The sequence below is a fragment of the Pteronotus mesoamericanus genome, unplaced genomic scaffold (genome assembly GCF_021234165.1).
Source record: "Pteronotus mesoamericanus isolate MK-2021 breed Mesoamerican mustached bat unplaced genomic scaffold, CSHL_Meso_final contig_163, whole genome shotgun sequence".
NCBI classification, from domain to species: Eukaryota; Metazoa; Chordata; class Mammalia; order Chiroptera; family Mormoopidae; genus Pteronotus; species Pteronotus mesoamericanus.
In genome coordinates, this window is record NW_026555064.1 from 8,776,387 (window position 1) to 8,793,773 (window position 17,387).

Below are 17,387 nucleotides of genomic sequence, written 5' to 3' on the forward strand. Positions count from 1 at the left end.
AATTGCTATAAAAATATTTTGTCTCTAGGAGTGCAGTTAGGGGTTGTCTATGCTTATCTTCCTAAGAAATTGCCAAACTGTTTTCCAACGTTTTATCCATTTCAACACATCCAGAAGCAATGAACACAATACCACATCCTCTCCAGCATTTGGTGTTATTAACGTTTTTCACTGTAATCATTTCAGTCGGTTTGTAGCAGATTCTCACTGGCATTTTGAATTGCATTTCCCTCATGACTAATGATGGTGAGCACACTTTCATGTTTTTATTGGCCATTGGTTTATCTTCTCTGGAGAGGTATGTACCAAGTCTTTTACACATTGGGCTCTTTGTCTTTTTATTAACTTGTGAGAGTTACTTATATATTCTAGAAAACGACCTCTTGTCAGATATCGTGTTAAGAATACTCTCTCCAGTCTGAGGTTCACATATTTGTTTTCTTAGGTAAATTTTCATGAGCACAATTTTAATTTTGATAACCTGTAGTCTATTTTCTTTATGGTTCATGTTTCTGAGTATGCTCTAAGAAATATTTGCCTAAATCAGAGTTGTGAAGGCTCTCCTGTTATCTTATAGAAACTGTATACTTTTATTTTTCTTAAGCTTTTATTTATTTATTTATTTTTAGAGAGAGGGGCAGGGAGGGAGAAAGAGAGGGAGAGAAACATCAGTGTGTGGTTGCCTCTCACGCGCCCCCTACTGGGGGCTTGGCCAGCAACCCAGGCCTGTGCCGTGACCAGAAATTGAACCAGCGACCCTTGGCTTCAACAGTCTGGTACTCAATCTACTGAGCCACACCAGCCAGTGCCAGAAACAGTGTACTTCTAGCTTTAGGTCTAAGATCATAACTCATTTCAAATTATTTCTCATGTACGATGTAAATGTTCTTTCTTTCTATATGGATATCCAGCTCTTCAAGCAGTATTTGTTGTAAGATTTTGGCCTGTCCATTGAATTGCTTTCGTTTCCTTGTTTGAAACTACTCAACCTATATACGTAGGTCTGTTTGCAGTCTCAGGAGAGACTGCCTAGTCTCCAGTATCAGACCTGGGGCGCTAGGCATTCACCTCGGTTTTCCACCCCAACCACGGTGCCTTTGCACCAGTGTCGGGGGTTTCTCTCAGTTCTCACTCTTCCTCCAATGATTGATTGCCATTGCATAGCACTGGGTGGAAGGCTGGCAGTTCCTGTGAAGTTTCTCTCAGATTCATTCCTGCCATCAAAATTAGACAGGCTCCATATGTGTGTGCCTCAGAAGGGTCTCTCTCAGCTATCCTGCCCCGTGCCGAGTCAAAGGCTGCTGCTATCTCCTGCTCCGTATAAAGCCTGGAGTGCGGGAGGGTTCCCCTCAGTTCTTGTCCTCTGCCCTCAGGCCACAGCAGGTTGGGACACTTGCGTCTTAGAAGGGCCTCCCAGTTCTGCCTTGCCACTGGTCTCTCTGGTGAGCACTCAGTGAAGTCCTGTGTTGGGAGGTTGGCAAGTAGTGTAATTACCCAGTGTATGGGATGCTCAGGGTTTCTGAACTCTTATACCAGACTATGCTCTTTCTAAGAGGAGTTAATATATTTTTAACTTGAGTATGCTTTCTTGGGGTAAATAATATGTGTAAGGTCTTAAATCTCCCTTAAAATCATTTGGCATTCAAGCGAGGGGCCCAGAGACCCTGTTTTCTTCCTATTTAAAACAGAAAAAAATGGGAGTGAACATTAATTTATGGAAATACGAGGGGGGACCCAAAAAAACTCAGATTTATCTTCTGGAGGGTGGGCCCCTCATAGTGTGGGTTTCCCCTGCTGCATGAATGTTCTAGGAACCCCTCTGTGTCAGCGTACCTGCTGACATTGTTGTGAGAAGCTGTGTTCAACTTTAGTGAATTTTTTTTGAAGACTTTTTCAACACATTTGCCCATTTAATGATGGGTGATTTACGAGTGCACCTGCCCACACTGTGCTGAGTGTTCAGCAGTTTTTGACCAAAAACCACATGGCCCCCATGCTCCACCCTCCCTATTTACCCCATCTCATCCTGAGTGACTTTCTTTTGTTTCCCTGGATGAAAGAAGTCCTCAAAGGGAAATGTTTTGCTGATATGGAAGACGTGACAAAAAAAATGGCAGAAGCACTCAAAGACATCAAAACTGATGAGTTCAAAACTGTTTTGAGCAGTGGAAAAAAGGTCTCGATAGGTGTATTGCATCAAATGGAGAGTATCAGTACTTTGAAGGTGACTGAAGTTTAAACGCCTAAGAATAAATGCACATTCTTTTAATAAATAAACTCTAGGGCTTTTTGCCTCCCCCCCATCCCCTCCCCATACAGAAAGTGTACTTTTAGGTATCTTAATGGTTTGGTTCAGTTGAAACTAAAGTTGAAATATCTATTTATTACCGGTCTTGTTAGCTCTGCTAAGAGAAAAACTATCTTAAAGTCATTATGCTGCTTCTATATGTGCAGACCCAAATCTCAGTGATATCAACATAAACCAACTCATAAAAGGTGGTAATTTAAACATTCATAATGAGATGAATAGCTGTCAAGGGATCAGGCCTGTGCCTCCTCAAGCCAGCACCTTCTCTCCCTGTCAACAAGCCAATACGAAGCCATTTTTTATACAGAGATGAGCTCATTGAGCAGAGAGTCAAAGCAAAGGGAACACATGAAATCAGATTCTGAGAGGCTGGGACACACGTCACTGAGAGAGGAGCGCGGCTCTCCCTGGCAGTGAATAACTCAGCTTGTGAACCAAAGAACCTTGTTTCCAGGGAGCAAACACAGAGCCTCCCCTGCACTTGTCTGCCTCTGTGACACTCCTTTATCTTTGTTCCATTTATGACCAAAGCTGCTGGCCATGGACACGCTCTTGTTATATAATAGTTATGCTAACTCGATCCATATAGTTGTATTCCACACTGTGCTTCTTTTAAAAGACTTCGTAAAACTTTGAATTTGCCATTCTGTGCAAGGTAAGACATTTCCTTTACATTTTCTCCCAAATCTAACATTTCACTTTATTTTTGCACAGTTTTAGTTGTTAATATTGCCAATATCTGCAGAATGTTTTGCTCTGCTCAAATAATAAGATTAACAGGAAGACAAAGGGAAAAAAAGACTTTAAAGAGAGTCTAGAAAAGGATTCAAGTATATATATGTGGAAGAGTAATCATTTAATAAAATGCAATTGATTAACTTTGGGGAAAAATAATTAACTGAAAGTAGAGCACCAAATTATTTAAAAAATAATTGTTCACTGTGATTATTTCTAAGTAGCAGTACTATGCAGGATTTCAGGTTTAATTTTTTTTCTGCTGAAACCTGAATTATCAAATCTTTCTTTTTTTTTTAAATTAATTTATTTACTTTTTAAATACATTTGTCTCTGCCTTCCCCCCACCTCTTTCCCTTGCCCCCTCCCACCTTCCCTCCCTCAGCTCTTCCCCTTTGGTTTTGTCCATGAGTCCTTGCTATATGTTCCTTGACTTTCCCCTTCCCTTCCCTTTCCCTACCCCCCCTTCCCTCTTGTCTCTGTTGATTTCTTTTCCTTTCAGTGTTGCTGGTCATATTTTTCTTGCTTCTTTGCATTGTTGGTTAGGTTCCGCTTATAGGTGAGATCATATGGTATTCGTCTTTCGCCCCCTGGCTTATTTCGCTTAGCATGATGCTCTCCAGTTCCATCCATGCTGTCGCAAAGTTTAGTACTTCTTTTTTTCTTTCTGCTGCGTAGTATTCCATTGTGTATATGCACCATAATTTTTTGATCCAGTCATCTACTGATGGGCATTTAGGTTGCTTCCAACACTTGGCTATTGCAAATCTTTCCATAACAAACACGTAGGACTTACATAATTCTAAAAAATGAATGAAAAAAAAACAACAGTCGATTGGGCCAATCAATCATGATGAAAGGCGTGGCTGTGTGAGGAAACAAGAAATGGTATTAGTATGTGGTTTGTACAGGAGGCGCTTCTCAGCTACTCAATAACTGACTCAAAAAGCTGAATTTGGCTCTCTTATTAACAATTGTTATTGGTCTCCCTCCAAGGAGTTTCTTCTGAAGCACTGAATGTCATCCAGTTTTATCTTCTTTTTTGACCCTACGACACACTCTCTCACTGGTAGGTGAACTGATTTTGGAGGTAGGCAGATTTGCCCATCTATCCATCTGGTCGCATACATTGGCAAGCAGAGCGAATGCGCGATTTACTAGTGCCCTGGGAATGCAAAAAAGAAAGAGATTTCTCCCGAGAGAAACTTGCTGCCAACTTGATGCCTGTTTTGAGAAACAAATCATACCTGCTTGAAAATAACTTGATTACACTCACAAGATGATATGATACTGTGGCATGATATATAGGTTTTTACTGAGGATTGCGAAGAGGGGGCCAGATTGAAATGTCCTAGGCTGTCGTGGTGAAAGAGTTTTGGAGAAAGTGCTGCCTACCCTGAGCCTTAGAGTACATGGGATTGAGGTTTCCAGAAAGGAAGGTCTAAATTATGCCAGGATGGCACAACTGGTGAGGTTAAGGGAAGGGGAAACTCCGGAAATAGAGAGATGAGATTGGAAAAGTTAAGTGGGTCCATTTGATGGAAAGTTTCAGAATCCAGATCGAGACTTTTTTTTTTAACTTCAAAAATTAAGAGAAATTCTTGAGCCGGTCTCAGTAATTCAGTTCTCCATTAGTCTCCCACAGCTGTATTATGGAACCCATTGCTGGGTGCTTTAAGGGGGTTCAAGGATGCACCGTTTCCATTTTACCATCTCCAGGCAATATCAGCCCCAAGCAACAAGATCCTCTCCAAGACCACTGCGAGCTGTCAGCACGTCTCTTCGGCCACAGCAGCCACCCAGAAACATCCCATAAACTCAAAGACATAGCATGTCTTCAAGTTTAAGACATACTTAAACTTGTCATAGGCTCAAGACAAGTGAGCCTAAGGCTCAAAGATATTCTGTTGGACCAATGTGCTAAATAACACTGCAGTTTATGTGATGGGGAAGGAATTAAAGGTCTGAGTCTGTGAGTAAGAGTGTGTGTGTGTGGGGGGGGGTCTTTTTGATTCTCCTTTTCTCTAGGGACCTTCCTCTTCTCATGGGCTCTATAGTCACTCAGGCTAACTCTCCTCTATTTAAGGATTAAGAAAATGTTCCATTCTTTGTTTTTCCTCACTGATATTTTTTAAAAAACTCTCTAGACCTTGATACTGAGCATTGAGATTCAGGGGGCAGTCTTGTAGTGTCCAAGTCAAGAGGGATCAGAGAACCATCATCCAACATAGATGGTGAAGGTACCATACTGGGATTTGGAGGTATCAAAACTTAAGGTAGTGACAACTATTCACACAAGCTGCTCTCTTCCTTCATTTTATATACATATATCTTTCTCAGAAACTCTCTGGAGAAGGTGGCTGGTAGCCCAAATTTGTTCTCCCAGTCCAGGGTTTCTGAGATGACACCTTACTGGAGAACCTAAGTGCCATGGTCTTTCAGTAGTTGCCCAGCCAGATGGCTGCAGAGCCCACAGAGTTATACAGATATGAAAACCAGACAGGGGTCGAGGGACTGGTGCCAGCAGAGAGCCTAGGCCATTGACTGAGAGACATGGGACTAATCGGAGTATTACATAAAACCACAAGGTGACCTCAAAAAGTCACCAGAATCACTCAGAAATGTCTGAAATGTCAACAGTACAAAGAAGATCTAAGCCAGTCTAAAAAATTATTAGAAAAACCAGGGGTCATGCACTTGATAACTTGTCCTGGAATCTAACAGCCTCTATGTGGAATGAGCCACCAGAATTCCCTAGTGGCTTGTTCCAGCCCTGTACCTCTGTGGAACCTGCCTCCTTTTTCAAACACCAAGCAGCACTTTGGTTGATTAATTTTTCTGTGTGTGGTGGCTAGGACATTCAAGCAAGATCCTCCGGAGCAGTGAGGTTCAACTGGTGTGGCACAAGAATTTTTAAAACATGCAATGCCTGAGTATTTAATCAGGGGCACTGACCTCTTTTTCCTTAGGTTGTCAAGATAAAAAAAAAAAAAAGATAGCAGCCAACACAACAGCCACCCATGCATTCTATTGAATGCACATCACTTTCGCACCATCGTAAAGACAAAATGTGTGAATGAATCAAAATTACATCTGTTTTTGTCAGATGGGCAAAAAATATATTTTTTGGTGTGCCACAGAATTTTAGTAATTAGGTTATGCATACCATGAGATGAAAAAGGTTGAAAATTGCTGCGCCAGAGTAACAGTTTTGTTCTGAAGTTATTTGGGGAAACAGTAGTACAGAAAAGATTGAACTCTTAGTCCTTGGGGAGAGTGACGGTAGATAGAAAATAAAACATAATATTATCCTTGTTCTAACAGAGAACAACCTATGAAACACTTAAAGTCATAAGATTGTAAAAACTTTACTTAAAAGTGAGCCTGGAATGAGAGCTGTATGCATATCTTCAAGAGTCACGGGGCAGGGAGAGAGTGCCAAGCAGGTGAAAGTGATGAGGGCAAAGTGACCTCAGCAAAAGTCCTGAAGTCAGGGCAAAGGTATTGGAATGGCTGCTTCTAACCACCTCTTCTTGTAAATTTTTACTCACCCATTAAATGTTTGACATTAGCTCTTCCAAGAGACATGCTTTAACCTCCAACAGGCTCCTTTCAAGACTTCTGAGTTCCTATCACACTTCCAAAAATATATCTACTTGTAGGCTACCACGTAGTATGCTACTGTGTTAGAAACTGACAGAAGTGTGACTCTGCCTCCTTTTTCCCAACCTCGTTCTCCCTGAGGTCTGGGTAATTTGTCTCAGAAAGGTGGAACACTCTGAGTTACAACTCCCAAAGTTCTGCACTACACATTACAGAGACAAAGGGGAAATGCTGTGGCTATGCATTTGCAAAGTATGTCCAATGGTAAGTACCTATAAGTTTGTAAATCTATTGTGGGAATATGTTGGCCATGCAAGAAATTCTATTAGCCATCCTAACAATGATTTCCATAAATTTCAATTACTTCTAGAATCCAAGAATATTCTATTGCCCCAATTTTTGCCTGAGAACAATCATCAGGTTTGTTCTTATGACCAGATGGCACAGTCATCAACTTATGTCTTTGTTTTATTGATGGAATAATTGAGTTTCTGAAAAATCATATGATATTTGTACAAGGAGTTTCATTCCCAGAGATTTGTTCTTCAAATTGTCTCTTTGATGTTCTCTGAATGAATTTTACTGTTGCATTTCTTGTCTCTTGTTGTCAGTGGCCACATACATACATGGCTTCTCTTTCTATGTTAGACCAATGCAGTGTTGATGATACTAGCATAGCTTTCTTCAACCATATCTGGAGAGTGAAGCATCAGTGAGTTCTCATGGGGTCACACTACCCCATGAAGGCAGCCACAGGCCCTTGGGGACATCAAAACACCCAAGACTGAAGAACTAACATGCCCAGGAACTGAGTAGATAAGGAAATCCTCCCTTTTTAGACAGAGACTCTAAAATTAAATAATAATGTTAGAAACCACAAATCTTTGTTTTTCCTGGATCACACCCAGGACCTCCTTCGGAAAGAGGAGGAGAGCATCCTGACCCATGTCCCAGGGAGATGGTATTCATCACATTAATGGCTGTGGCTTCCAGAGAGATCTCAGCAGCAGCATGCATAGGCTCTGATGTGCTTGATAGCTCGGGGTCCCTGTGGAAAGAGTATTCATCTTGTACCTAATGTAAATTAAAGTGCCTGTCTTTGTATTGCAGTGATTTGAAGTGACATTCTATTAAAGGTGTTCCTGACATAAACAGGATTAGGTGGTAATGGGACAATTAAACAAGAATTATGCTTGGCTGGTAACCTTGAGCCTAATAGTCTTCAAGAACAACACAAGTCTTCCTTGCGCTCCATTGGTTTTACACTGTAATCTCTTTTTGTAAGTAGTAACTTCAAAACCTGAAAAATTATAGATTGGGACCTCTGTTTTCTACCACATTTGTTCACTACCATCTGCTCAGAGACTTTTCCAATGATGAAAATTTGATAGTACGTCAAATTAATGTAAGTTCCATGTTAAACATGACCTTGATACTTTGCCATAAAAAAAGTAGTGACCAAATCATCCTGGCGAGAACATGAAATCCTTCATTAGCAAGGGCCGTGGTCTGAACTACAAGAAGAAATAACCATAATGTATTCTAAAACATGCAAGTCCCCAGCTTCACCTGACACAGGAGTTGGGATGCAATACAACCTAGACGTATTTGATTCTTGACAATCTGAGAAGGACAAAAATTAAAAAGATGAGTAAATGAGATCGTATATCAAGTCAATAATTAATATCAATAATGTAATTAAACTATTACATTCAGCGGCAGTAATAAGGTAAAATCGCAGGGTTTTGTTGTAGTGAGATAGGTGATATCGAGCAGATGGAATCACTTGAAAGTGAGTTGGGAGAGAGGATAAGAATTTGGGAAATTGTAGGGTTCACTGTAGCAGGTGAGAGTTAACCAATATAACTGGTGCAAATGAGCGTTGAAGTTGGAATGAGAGCGAGAGAAGGTTATGGGCAAGTTGACTCAAAGGCAACATTTCTTGCAGCAACCAGCTACTAAGCTGAAAAACACAGCAAACAGATCATTTGTTTGGTAGTTGACTGGTGAAATTTGACAGGTAAAAAAAGCTAGCATGCTATTTCTCTTAAGACCAGGAGGTATTAAAATAGAATTTTCTCAAGAAAATTCTGGGCATGTAAAGTACTGTACTTGTTTCAACCTGGGCTATTCTCAAATTTGCTGATTATAACCCTAGGTAATCACCTCACTGGAGTAAAAGGAAGCCAAAAAGTGCTCAGGGGAAGGAAGAAAGATATGTAGTACCTACTTTGTACCAAGGACTATAGTCAGTATCTGATTTAACTCACAGCGATCTTGGTAGGCAGATAATAGCATGATTGCCTTTTCAGAGAAAAGGGAACAGGCTCTGAGTGGTTAGGCATGTTGCCCAGGATCAGATGGCTGAGACAACATCTGGTTTCATGTCTCCGTGGTGTCTGTTCAGTAATGGCTGTGGCCTCGTAGAATAGCTTGGAGAAAAAATCTGTCTGATGTCAAACTGTGAGTTTCATATTCTTGTGGCCCAACATGTGACACATGGACCAACAGCAACACATTTTCTAGCCCTGAGACACGTACTGAAGTATGCTGCAAGTGTCACAAGATACAAGACTGACTGCCCCTTAATGGAGAAAAAAGGGTATTCCCAGAGAGGTATTCTTTGATCTTTTTGATTCATGGAACAATCTGAGAAGCTGATGAAAACTATGGACCCTCTCCAGAGAAAAAATGAATGTTCACTGTCATACACACTTATATTTCCTTCCTGAGGGTTAGAGATCTTCTGAAATTATGCATGGACAACCAAGTTACCTGCAGACCCCAGGTTAAACATGTTTTTGAGAGGTGATTAAAGTGACAGAAATCAAAGCAGTATAGAGTTTGAAAAGTATAAAACATGTCACAGTCTAGGATCATGAGAAAGGATCATAGTGCCTATTACTAGCCTGGGAAAAGATCAGAATCCAGAATCTGAAGTGTGGTTTCTACATGAATGCACATCACTTTCGCACCATCGTAAAGACAAAAAAGATCATTGAGCTGAACCATTTTCAGTCGGGACTGTCTTGTCATTTTCACACTGGCGTTGTTTAGAATCGCCGGCACACAGTGGTCATAAAGGCAGACAGACTTTCAGTCAGTTTTTTAAAATTTTATTATATTTATTGGAGTGACATTGATTCATAAAATTACATGGGTTTCAAGCGTACAATCCTATTATTGTTTTTCAGTTCTCAATTGACAATTCACCCCCTTGAGGCCTACAACCGCAGCTCCCGCAGCCAGCACTCAGCGCAACACCACTTGCAAACATTCATTCCATTGGACACATTTTGTGCTTGTTGTTGGAAAGAAAACAAAAATAACTAAGGAGTGAAATAAATCCTTAGGGTAGGGACAATTCAGCTCTGCTGAGAAAGAACATGACTTCATAGGAAACCAAGTTCTTTGAAACAGAGAAACTCCGACGCCCAAACAGATGTTCCCAAGAAAAAAAAATAATCTCATGGTGGCGACAAGGGTTATCTTGTATCTTTCCTTTTCTGGTTCAGAGTTCAAAAGTCCTCTTTGTGAGCATAAAGGCTTCCTCTGCTTGCAAACCTACCCTCTCTTACCAACGGAAAAATCTCTTCTCCAACAACCATGTCACCCATCAACAAGCTGTTCAACAGAAACGCAGGTAATAGCATCGTTGTGGCTGCTAAATAACGTCTATCTGAGGCTGCCTGTTCACTTTGTTTCCAGAGAAAGCCACTTTGCTGACCTTCACACTGTTAACCTGTGAAGCACTGAAAAATCAGTCACATGACTAGCAGCGACAAAAACTGCTTAAAAGAATACTGTGTATGCCTGCAGTTGCGAATTGAATGCCTCTCTCATAGAAAGTGTAATATTTTTCTTATTATACTGTTGTATGGATAATAGGCCTGTGGTTTTGACTGCTCGATTAAACTCTGCGACACTGAGAGCCTACATTATATTGAATAGAGTGGATTTCTTTTTAGCTGAGATGTTTAAAGCAATGCATTAATAATGCTGTGTATAGCAACTGCTTTTATTTATTCATAAATACAGCACAAACACCCTAGTTGTCAAAAGGAAAGGGTTTTCTTTTACTATAAAAAGATAATTAATTCAGGCTGGATAAACTTAATGGTGCATTTGCCATCTGGACAAAGCAAACAAAACACCAGAATAGAATTGTGTGAAGAAAAAATAATCAAAATATAGAATAAAAATATGTGCTTAAACTGTTTTTATTTCTTTAACTACAAATAATTTTCCACCCCAAGTATTACGCTCATGCTTATTTGAAAGAAAATATAAAAGGCAATAGGGCATAGAATAAATACAGAGTGGAATGTGAACAAAATTTCAGGTGATCTCTTCCTTCTTTGTTTTTTACACATCAGTAACATAAGCAAAATGTTTTATAGGCTCTGTATCTCTTCTCATCTATACCCATAGGGGACAGAAACTCTTATAAAATAAAATAATACAGATAAAAGTGCTTTGTGAACTTTAAAGAACCATAAAAGTGTAAGAGGATTATTATTTCCATCAGCCGGCTGTGTCCTCAGAGAGCCACACTGGGAGCTTTGACGTTATTAAATCAACTCAGGAAACTGAACTTGGCTGATGATCATGATCTTTAAAACCCTTGAAAAGATAGTACTTGTCATGTGGAACCATCACTGCACTGACATTCTAGTCTCACCTTTAGGCGCTTACCTGTCACTTACTCAGAAATACTGCAGCTTTCTTAGCCTCTCCTTAAACACATCGACCTTTGTCTCCTCTGAGCCACTGTACAGCCTAACCCCGTGAGTCCCTGATTATGTGTCACTGTGCTTTCTCTCCCTCCGTCCACCCTGTCACACCTGCCTTGCCCCTTTCCATTTCCTGTGCTAACTGTGCCCTGTCAAGAGTCAGCAGGCCACCCTCATCACACAGGTCCTGGTGTCTTCCTCTACCCTGTTTTCCTGGATGAGAAGGAGCGGCCTCCATCACATCAAATAGTTCTCATTAAAAAAGGATTTAGGAGAGAGAAAAAGATGGCGGAGGAGTGAAAGGGAGTCACGCTGACCTCCTCCCAAAACCAAACTGGAATTGCAACTAAATAATGGAGTAATCACCTGGAAAGCAGTGGAGCGATAGTGGGAGAGGAGCCTTGGTGCCGCGGACAGCGGATTCGACTCTCACACATCCCAAGGGGTGAGAATTGCGGTGGAGGCTCGAGAGGGTGGGCTGGGTGCGCACGGGCACTGGCACCAGAGGGACATTGAAACGGCCAGTTAGCGTCCCCCGGGAAGAACGGGGTCTGAATCATAAACAGGAACCCCTAAACTACAGCCGCTAAAGCCGAGAAAATACAGACAAAACACAACCCCAAAAAGCTTAGGGGCACTCTCTGCCAGAGACAAGTGGCTGGGGATGCAAAAAGACATTTAAAGGGCAAACGCAAAAGTTGCAGCGGCAGCCACCCTCCTGGATCGCTGGGTACAGGCGGCAGCAGGGTGGGCTGGTGCCTGGGAAAAGACTGGTGAGGAAAACTTTGTGAAGAGAACTGACTCTGCAGCCGGTGGAGCCCGGGTGATAACGCACTTCCCACTCTCCAGCTACCATCTCGCTCAGGCATAAGGGAATCAATTAACCTGCCTTTTGTGCGCTCCGCACACAGCTTGTGCGCGTGTGACCTGCGGGGCTGAGTGCAGACTGGCTGGGAGAGCCTTGAGGAGAGACTGGAGACAGTGGCGTTGGGGAAAGAACGGGAGGAGGAACCGGGGAGTCCCGACTCCCTCCCCGTTCGGTAGTCTCCATTGTGGGCTGGAAAGGCGCGACCCCAAAGAGGCAGAAGCGGGGCGCGCATGAACCAGACTGCCTGCGATTGAAACGCAGTCCGCACAGGGGTTGGATCCTCAGCCGAAGGGGTCACAGAACTGCCCAGAGGCCCCTGAGGGGAGACTAGAAACGGAGGCATTGGGGAAAGAACGGGAGGAGGAACCGGGGAGTCCTGACTCCTTCTCCTTGCCGAAGTCTCCATTGCGCGGGGAAGAGGCCACACCCCCAAAGAGCCAAAAGCCGAAAAGCAAACATAGACACCCCCAAAACACCCAGAGCAGGCGCGCACACTTGCGCCGAGTGACTGGCGAGGGTTGGCGAGCGTGTGTGTGACCCACGCGGGCTGGCGAACGCTTGCACCTGCCGGCAAGGCCTCACCCAGACTGGCACCTATACGGCCTGCGAGGGATTGCACAGAGGGGCAAGGGCAGGCATAAATTGACCTACCCGCCGCGATTGTGGAGCAGCCCACAAAATAAGTAGAGCTGCCCAGAGTCCCTGGAGGAGAGACCAGAAACAGGATTAACCGGAGAGCTGATTTCCTCCCATTTCCGTAGTCCCCATTTGGTGAGGGCAAGCAACGCACCCAAAGAGCCAAAAGCGGGGAAAACACACAATAGAAGACTCTAAACTGACCAGTGCCGCGAAGCTCGCGTGCCAGGGAGGTCAGATGAGCACGGGAGGTCGCGAGTAAGTCCCCTATTCTGGGGCAAACACATGCGAGCCCAGGCAGGTGGGGGACCCTGCCGCGCTGGGAACGCGCTCAAGGAGCTCTCGTGAGAGCGCAGAGAGATCCCAAAAAATAGCCCAGCCCTGACCAAAGGGGTCACAGAGCTGCTCCAAGCAGGAGTCAGACACAGGCATTAGACTCCTGAAAGGCTCAAACAAACAACCCAAGGCCCTATAAGGTCAACAACTGACATCATCAGAGGCAAGCCCAGAAAGAAAAGTAAAGGACAAAAATACTTAACAGACTCTCACAAAAATGGGAAGAAAAAGAAGTTCTCCCCAAATGAGTGGAAAAGGGGACTCCCCACAGAGAGAGCTCAATGAAATAGAGGCAAGGGAACTATCAGATATGGAATTTAAAACAATGGTTCTAAGGAAGCTCAATGAGCTCAGCCAGCTCAAAGAGAACATGAGAAACTGCAGAGAAACTATCAGGATCTTACACCAAACTATATCAGCCTGGAAAAGGACATAGAAACTATCAAGAAGACACAAGAGGATATGAAGAATACCATTTCTGAATTGAAGAACACAGTAGAAGGAATCCAAAGCAGGCTGGATGAAGCTGAGGATCGAATCAGTGAGATGGAGGATAAGGTAGAAAAAAGCTCCCAGAAAGAGCAAGAAATGGAAAAACGGCTCAAAAAGAATGAAGAAGCATTTAGGGAAATGCAGGACAACCTGAAACGCAATAATATCCGTATAATAGGGATACCAGAAGGAGAAGAAGAGGAGCAAGGAATAGAGAACCTCCTCGAAAAAGTAATGATGGAAAATTTCCCTAATTTGAGGAGAGAAAGGCTCTCATGGATCCAGGAGGCACAGAGGACCCCACTCAAGAAGGACCCAAGGAGGTCCACTCCAAGACACATCATCATTAAAATGGCAAATGTCAAAGACAAAGAGAGAATCCTGAAGGCAGCAAGGGAGAAGGAGAAAGTAACATACAAGGGGGCCCCGATACGCCTAGGAGCTGACTTCTCAACAGAAACACTCCAAGCCAGAAGGGAATGGCAACAAATATTCCAAGCCATGAAAAGCAAGGGCCTACAGCCAAGGCTGCTCTACCCAGCTAGGCTCTCCATTAAAATAGAAGGAGAAATACGGAGTTTCCCAGACAAAAGAAAGCTAAAAGAATATATCTCTACCAAACCAGCACTCCAAGATATGCTAAGGGGACTGGTTTAAGCAGATGAAGGAAAAGAATGAGACAGAGAGGAACACAAGTACAAAGAGAAAAGATGAGTAAGTTTCTATCAGTAATCTCTCTCAATGTGAATGGACTAAATGCCCCAATCAAAAGACACAGGGTAGCTGAATGGATAAGAAAACATGACCCACACATATGCTGCCTACAAGAGACCCACCTCAGAGCAAAAGACCTACACAGATTGAAAGTAAAGGGATGGCAAATAATATTCCAAGCAAATGGACATGAGAAAAAGGCTGGCGTTGCCATACTTGTATCAGACAAAGTCGATTTCAAAGCAAAGGCCATAAAGAGAGATCCAGAGGGGCACTTTATCATACTTAAAGGAAGAATCTATCAAGAAGACATCAACATTGTAAACTTATATGCTCCCAATATAGGAGCCCCCAAGTTTATAAGGAAATTGTTGGATGACTTCAAAAAAGATATAGATAGCAACACACTGATAGTAGGGGATTTCAACACCCCACTGTCCAAAATGGACAGATCTTCCAAACAAAACATTAATAAACATATCGTGGCGCTGAATGAAACACTGAATCAAAGAGACTTAACTGACATATATAGAATCTTACATCCCAAAGAAGAAAAATACACATTCTTTTCAAATGCTCACGGCAGTTTTTCAAAGATAGACCACATGATAGGACACAAAGCAAGCCTCAGTAAATTCAGGAAAATTGAAATAATACCAAACTTTTTCTCAGACCACAAGGCCTTGAAACTCGAAATCAAACTCAAAGAGAAACTTCAAAAACTTGGAAACTCATGGAGACTGAACAGTACACTTTTAAACAATGAATGGGTCAATAATGAGATAAGAGAAGAAATAAAAAAATTTCTGGAAACAAATGAAAATGAACAGACAACTGTCCAAAACCTATGGGACACAGCAAAGGCGGTCCTGAGAGGGAAGTTCATAGCAATACAGGCTTACCTTAAAAAGATAGAAACATTTCAAATAAAAGACCTAAGACTACAACTTGAAGAACTGGAAAAACAACAACAAATAAATCCCAGAGCAAGTAGAAGGAAGGAAATAGTCAAGATTAGAGCAGAACTGAATGACATAGAGACAAAAAGAACAATTCAGAGGATCAACCAATCCAGAAGCTGGTTCTTTGAAAAGATTCATAAAGTGGACAAACCTTTGAGCAGACTCATCAAGAAAAAAAGGGAGAGGACCCAAATTAATAATATCAGAAATGAAAGAGGAGAAATAACAACTGATACCACAGAAATACAAATGATCATCAGAAACTATTATGAACAATTATATGCCAAGAAATTTGAAAATCTGGATGAAATGGACAAATTTTTAGAAAAGTATAATCTTCCAACACTGAAGGAGGAAGAAACAGAAAGCTTGAACAGACCGATAACAGTTGTGGAAATTGAAGCAGTAATCAAGAAACTCCCAGCACACAAAAGCCCAGGGCCAGACGGTTTCCCAGGAGAATTTTACAAAACATTTAAGGAAGAGCTAACCCCTGTCCTTCTCAGACTATTCCAAAAAATCCAAGAGGAGGGAAGACTGCCAGACTCCTTCAATGAGGCCAGCATCACCCTGATCCCAAAACCAGATAAAGACCCTACAAAGAAAGAAAACTACAGGCCAATTTCGCTGATGAACATAGATGCTAAAATCCTCAACAAAATATTGGCAAACCGCATCCAGCAATACATTCAAAAGATTATCCATCACGATCAAGTGGGATTCATCCCAGGGATGCAGGGATGGTTCAATATACGCAAATCAGTAAACGTGATAACACGACATAAATCAAAGAAAAGACAAAAACCACATGATCATCTCGATAGATGCAGAAAAAGCATTTGACAAGGTACAGCACCCATTTATGATCAAAACACTCAGCAAAATGGGAATCAATGGGCCATTCCTCAACGTAATAAAGGCCATATATGAAAAACCTACAGCCAATATCATACTCAACGGGCAAAAACTGAAAGCTTTCCCACTAAGATCGGGAACACGACAAGGATGTCCGCTCTCACCGCTTCTTTTCAACATCGTATTGGAAGTCCTAGCCACAGCGGTCAGACAAGAGAAAGAGATAAAAGGCATCCAAATAGGAAAGGAGGAAGTAAAACTATCATTGTTTGCAGATGACATGATAGTGTACATAGAGAACCCTGTAGACTCTACCAAAAAACTCCTCAACCTAATAAGTGAATTTGGCAAAACAGCAGGATACAAAGTCAACATTCAGAAATCAAAGGCGTTTTTGTACACCAGCAATGCAATAGAAGAAGAAGAAATCAGGAAAAATATACCATTCGATATAGCACGAAAAAAAGATAAAGTACCTAGGGATAAATTTAACCAAAGACACAAAAGACCTGTATGCAGAAAACTATACAACATTGAAAAAAGAAATTAAGGAAGACACAAATAAATGGAAGCATATACCGTGCACATGGATTGGAAGAATTAATATCCTTAAAATGTCCATACTACCAAAAGCAATTTATAGATTCAACGCAATCCCTATTAAGATACCAATGACGTATTTCACAGAAATAGAACAGACATTTCAAAAATTTATATGGAACCATAAACGACCTCGAATAGCTGCAGCAATTTTGAGAAAGAAACACAAAGTAGGAGGGATCACAATACCGGACATCAAACTCTACTACAAAGCCACTATACTCAAAACAATCTGGTACTGGCACAAGAACAGACCCATAGACCAGTGGAACAGAATAGAAAGCCCAGAAATAAGCCCAGGTCTCTATGGACATCTAATATTTGACAAAGGGGGCAGAAGCATAAAATGGAGCAATAACAGCCTCTTCAACAAATGGTGTTGGGAGAGCTGGATGGCTACATGCAAAATATTGAAATTGGATCATCAGCTTACACCATACACAAAAATAAACTCAAGATGGATAAAAGACTTAAATATAAGTCGCAACACCATCAAAGTCCTAGAGGAGAACATTGGCAGGAAACTCTCAGATATCCCACGCAGC